The following is a 6,156-nucleotide window of genomic DNA, read 5'->3' on the forward strand; positions in this document are numbered from 1 at the left end:
ATAAAGTCTATGTCAAAAAGATACCTGGAAATGATCTATTTAGAAATTAAAAAGCATGCTCCTAAATAATCTGTGGGTTGAAGAAGAAATTACAAAACAAATTTATGTTTAACCGATTCAGGGAACAATATTTGAAAATTCTTGAAATGCAGCTAAAGCAGCGTTTAAGGAGAATTTGGAGCTTTAAATCGCTTTGTTAGAAAACGTGATTTTGAAACCAACGAACTGGTTCCTAGTGTAAGAAGCTAGAGAAGGAAGAGTGAATGAAATGCAGAGTAAATCGAAGGAAACAGTGCCGGTCAAAATAGGACTCGGTGACACAGAAGGTGGAGAAAATTGATGAAACCAGAAGCTGGTTCTTCAAAAAGCTCAGTGAAGCTGTTAAATCTCCAGTGAGCCTGCAGGACGGGGAAAAAAAAATACACCGTCAATACCAGCAGTAAAAGATGGGACATCACTACAAATCCTACAGACATTACAAGAAAAACGAGGGACTTCGAGGGAACCATGAACAATTTCATGCCCCAAAAGTCAAAAACTTAAATGAATTTTTTCTGTAAAAGACAAAATGCAAACAAAAAAGAAATAGAAAATCCAAATAACTACATCTCTGAAACTGGATTTGCCATTAACTTTTCCACAAAGACAATCCCAGGCCTCTGCCTTCGATTTTAACGCCCTCCGAAGTGCACATCGCCTGGCAGCCGGTGATCTTTCCAGAGCAGAAATCGGTCCTCACTGCCCTACCCAGAAGTCTTCAGTGGCTTGCTCCCCAATATGACATTCGAGGCAGTTTGATCCAGGGGCCGCTTGCCTCTCAGTCCTAACACTGTCATGCCCCAGACCGTGCCTCAAACTCCCCGTCTGTGTCTGTGTCTCTTAACTCCGCCAACCGCCCCCTCCACACACACACACCTGACAACCGAGTTCCCTGGTGGCAGTACCCCCGACTCCCACCAGGGGGCATTGGGAATGTGGGAGCATGAGTCGTCCCCACCATTTAGGATGCCACTGACATGCAGTGGGCAGAGGCCCAGGTGTCAAGCATCCCGCAGTGCCTGGGACAGGCCCCACGTTGACTCGTTGAGAATGGCACAAGCACCCGCCGAGCCGAGCCTGCCTGACTTGTCCCTCGGTTCCCCCACCTGGGCATCTCATGCTGTGAGCTCTGCCTGTAACTACCTCCCCTCGGCCTCACCTGGATGATTCCGACTCAGCCGCTGGGACTCTGCTTAAATGTCGCTTCGTGGAGACCTTCCCGAACATAACGCCCGAGAAATTTACTGCGGTGAGTTTGCCTCCCCCCCACCCCCCACCCCCACTTTAATGAAAATAGATGTCAAGTTCAGTTCCAGGAGCAGGGACTCGACACGGGGGGGCGAGGGGGGCGGGTAAGAGGAAATTCTGGCGTGTACTCTGCAGCCCTGGTAAGCCCCCCATCTCTGCAAAGAGGCTTTTCCCTGCCCGCGGCTTTCCCGAGGAGCCGGCTCACCCCTGGGCTTCCCTGCACATCCCTCTCCTTCCCACCCCTGTCCTTGTCCCCATGAACGTCTGCTTTTTACTGTCCCAGTTCCTCTTCCGCCCACAGGGAGCTTTTGTGAGCTCCCCGCGGCCGCTCCCAGCCGACCACCCCCTCGCCCCGGGGCCGTTGGGAAGGAAGGGGAGACTGCACGTTCCCGGGGGGCAGCGCCAGCCTGTGTTCGCGGACACGGCAGAGGCAGGCCCCGCGCAGGTTCGCCGTCACTCAGACGTGCGCGGTGGCAGCAACTCCGGGTCGTGGGCTTCGGAACCTGAAGGGCCTGGGGCCGCCGAGACGTCACTTCCTCACGTGTGTGGCTGGGCCCAGAGGCCCGTCAGTCAAGGCGAGAGGATTAGCCTCACCCGTGTGGAGGGAAGGTTGGGGAGAGAAAAAGAAAATCTTTGTCTGAACTTGAAAATAAAAATGCTGATGCGGTTTTATTCCAGAAACATATCTGACTGATTAAGAGCATGGGAGCACCGGCTCGTGGGTGGGCCAGCCCGGGCCGCCCGCAGTCGGAGGCCCCGGGCCCGCGCCGGCTCCGCAGTACACGTCCCGTGCGGGCGGGTGGCCGTATGGCCCTGGAGCGCGTCCCTTAAGACGAGGCAGGGCCCTTCACTGGCTTGCGCATCGTCACATCAGGTGACAGCAGGTCACTACAGACAGAGCGTGGACTTGGAGTCGGGTGGGCCAGGGGTGACCTAGGGCTGTCACATATTAGCCGAGTGACCCTGGGCCAGTGGCAGACTCTCTGAGGCTTAGTGTCACCATCCTCAGAGTGGGGATAGGGGCACTTACTTTGTGGAGGGGGTGAGGTCACATGTGCCTGCACAGGATGGGTGCTCGTGAAGGGTAACCGTCCGGTGGCCCATGTGGTGGCATGTGGCTGGTCAGGACACCCCCACACACACCCTCCTGGCCCCCTTGGCCGCCCGAGGCCACTGCCTCTCCTAGGCAGCCCGACTCAGGGCCCCTGCCTGGGTCAGCCGCGGGGGAGGTCGTGGCCCCGGTGGGGCCTGTCTCTGGGCCGTGAATGGGCCACACGGGGCCCGTGGCTTGGCACGACCGCAGAGGCTCCCGCGGGGAAAGCGGCCTTCGCCAGGCCTGCCTCCCGGGCCGGCCCAGCTGGCACCTTCTCCAGTTTCGTGGGGTTGGGTTACGGAGCTTTGGCAGCGACAATGCCGTAATGGGGGTGACTCGGGTATTTTCCTAGGTACGGCCGATGACTCACGCTTGGTGAGTCAACATTTCGCTGTCACCGAGCGCAGCAGACGCCGAGCAGCCCGATCAGGCATTCGGGTTTCACAACTTCGGTGTCTGGATGTGAGGTCCTTGAGTCACCAGAGGTCCCACACCTCGGGACATGTTTACGGGGAGCCTTTGTTCCCAGAGCCCCGCTCAGGTAGGGCTTTCTTTGAGGCACTGAGCTGGCACTTAGGGTTTCCGGCTGCAGTCTGTCCCCAGCAATTACCCGTAAATAATGGGCCCGCCCAGGAGCTCTCCGAGCCCCAGCTCCTCCCCGCGCTCTTCCGCCCCGCAGCCCTTGCGCTGCCCCCCTCTCTGGGCGGCCCGCCCGCCCCCGGCACGTCCTTCTCCTCTGCTCCTCCCAGGGGCCCCCGTCCTGCCTCCCTGCCCGGTTCTCCGGGGTACAGAGCACGCTCATCTGCCTTCCTGCTGCAGGCCACAGGGCGCAGGGCGCAGGGCGCAGGCCCAGCTGAGATTTGGAACGTGGCGGGGACGAGCCATGACCCAGGGGCAGGGCAGGTCCTGGGGGAGCATGGGGACACGGCCCGGGACGCGGCTGCCACAAGCAGGCCCACGGTGGACTTCTCTCCTCGGCCCGCCTTTCCTCCTGTGAACTCGTGCGGCCCTAGCGCTGGGAGTGGATCCCAGCCACGGCCAGCAGTGGTCACCGAGTGCCCGGTACGTGCCAGGCCTTTTGCAGACAGACCAGGTCCCTGTCCCCCTGGTGTGGGTGATGGGGAGGGGACTATAAAGACCAATGCAAAGAAGCTGGACGATTACAGTGTGGCAGGGAGGCTGGGGACGCTGTCTGCAGTGACGGCACCCCCGCAGCCGAGTGGAGGGGTCAGAGCCCAAATCCCCCCGACTGTAACCTCAGCCCCTCCGTCCCTAGCTGTGTGGCCTTGGCCAAGTTGCTAGACCTCTCGGAGCTTCTGTTTCTTTCCCTATAAGATGAAGATGACAGTAGGTGCTGGACAGTGCAGCTGCGAAGATTCTGTGAGACGGGGTGCAGAGCCGCCCAGAGCCGCCCAGAGCCACCCCGAGAGGCGACCGCTTTAAATGCGGGGCGGGCGCCGGGAAAGAGAACTCGAGAGGAGCGTTCAGAGCAGAATCGGGTGCAGGCAGAGCGGCGTCCGCAGAGATTCCTGCTCCCTGGCCAGGGAGGCTGCGTGTGGCCAGAGGTGATCCCGCACTGCCCTCTGGGGGGCGGCCCGGCGGGAGAGGCCGGCGCGCGGCCACGGACGCCCAGACACGCGGGTCTCCTCGAGCCCCCGGTGACACTGAGATGCCGCTGCTCTTCCCGTGTCCAGATGAGGAAATCGAGGCACGGAGCGCGGCCTCGCTCGGCCTCTCCCTTCCGCGGCCGCAGCGAGGGACTTGTCACGGGACTGCTGCACATGTCCGCTTCCGGCGCCCCAAGCCCCGCTGCCTCCCGTGCCCTCCCCACAGCCCTCCGGCTCGCCCGGAACCTTCTGCAGTCAATGCCCCCCCGCACCCCCGACTCTGTGGTTCTTCGTTTCCATCATGCTCCGCACACGTCCCCAAGCCCTGCCCGCCTCCGCTTGGAATCCTCGTCTGGCACAATCGCTGCGTGCTAAATCCGGCCGCCTGCCTGGAGGAAGTGGTCACCATGCATTTGGGTTGCACAGGCGGGACGGTGGTCCCCTGCCACCTGGAGCCCCTCTGCCCACAGGCCGGACCCCTCTGCTCCTGTCACCCGAGCCTGCCCGCTGCATCTCAGCTCCGGCCCTGCCTTCCCAGCTCTGGAAGCAGAGGCAGCCAGAAGGTTCCTGCCAGGCCGGGCTGCCACACCCACGCTGTTCCGAGCTACGCGCCCCGGGTAACTATGCCGCAGGCCGAGCCCCTCCACGAGCGTCCCACAGGCCGCGATCCCTCCCCCCTTAACCCTGCTTTTGACCCATCCTTCCGTCCAGCTGCCAGCCTTGCTCTGCCCTTTGTGAAGCTAAGTCCCTCCAGAGTCACCTGATTATCTCCAACTGTCGCCCCTTCTCCCATGAGCCTCTCTCCTCCCCCACTGTTCCATGTGGCCCACTGCAAGGCCACCAAAGGACACCTTCACGTCCCTCAGCCTGTGGTCAGTTGCTGCTCTCAGACCTGCTGTGATGCGGCTCTCAGTGACATGGCTCCGACCGCCACCCCCAGCCCTGTCTCCTCCTCCCTCCTGGCCGCCTCTTTGCTGGCTCGATTTCATCTCCCAGCCCTAACCCTGCTGTTCTCCAGGGGACGGTTCCGGAGTTTCTCCCCTGCATCTATGCGCAACTCCTCAGAATCTCTCCAGTTTCAAAGCTTTAAACTCTGACCACCGCCAAACGTCCCCAGCCCCGACCTCCCCATCCTGAAATGCAGGAAATGACAGCTGCATCCTTCCGGTCGCTCAGAACAAACTCACCCTTGGCTCCCGTCTTTCTCCCAAACCCCACATTTAATCTGTCAGCAAATCCTGGGCTTCTGCCCTCCGAATGTGTCCCGAATCTGGCCCCTCACCGCCTCTAGTCTGAACCTCCGTGAGCCGCCACCGCGCTTCAGGATCATGGCCATTGTCTCCTCGTGTCGGGGCCACCGGGGCTGCCTGCTCTGGCTTCCGTCCATACAGCCCCCGTCAGACCCGCAGCCTCCCAGACGCTCGAGCCCGCTGACCTCTCCCCTGCCCCAGGGCCTTTGCCCCTGACACCCTCTCGGCCTGAAACACTCCTCCCTCAGCCCTCTGCCTGGCTCACTCCCAGTTTTGCTAAAATGTCACCTCTCAGTGAAACTTCAACCTCTTCTCTGCGGGATCCCCATCTCCCCGTCCCTGTGCATGCTCACAGCCACCTGCTGGTCCAGTGTCTACTTCATGCATTGTCTGGTTCAAGAGACGTGGTTTATTGTCACTTCACGTGGGTAGGGACTTCCGCTGCTGCTCACTCCTGCATTCCCTGTGCCCAGAACAGCACCGGCACGTGGCGGGCGCCCCACAGGCGTCCACCCAGTGAACGGCACGAGGAAGGCCCTTTGCCCCTTGCTGAGCACAGCAGCCCCCACGGGGAGGTGCCAGGGGCTGGTCCCCCGGGGCTCGGGCAGCCCTGGCCAGCTTTTCTTTCAGCCTTTGGGGAGCTTCACGCGGGTCGAGGAACCTGGGTTGACGCGGTGTTCCATGCAGGGTCCGGGCGGGTGGTCCTGCCTCTGGCACCCCGGACTCCCGGAGGGTCAGCATCAAAGCCAGATCAGCCGCCCGGCTTAACCCCGGCTGCCACATCCTTGTGACAGTTGTAAGCCGGGGCTGAGACCTTGACCTCTGGGAGTCCCCACTGCCACACACACACGTGCAGACGCACACACACTTGCTGGCGCTGCCACTGGTTAGGGAGCCGGGAGGTCCTCGACTTTGCTGG

This window comes from Pteropus vampyrus, unplaced genomic scaffold (assembly GCF_000151845.1).
Source record: "Pteropus vampyrus isolate Shadow unplaced genomic scaffold, Pvam_2.0 Scaffold257, whole genome shotgun sequence".
Classification (NCBI taxonomy): domain Eukaryota; kingdom Metazoa; phylum Chordata; class Mammalia; order Chiroptera; family Pteropodidae; genus Pteropus; species Pteropus vampyrus.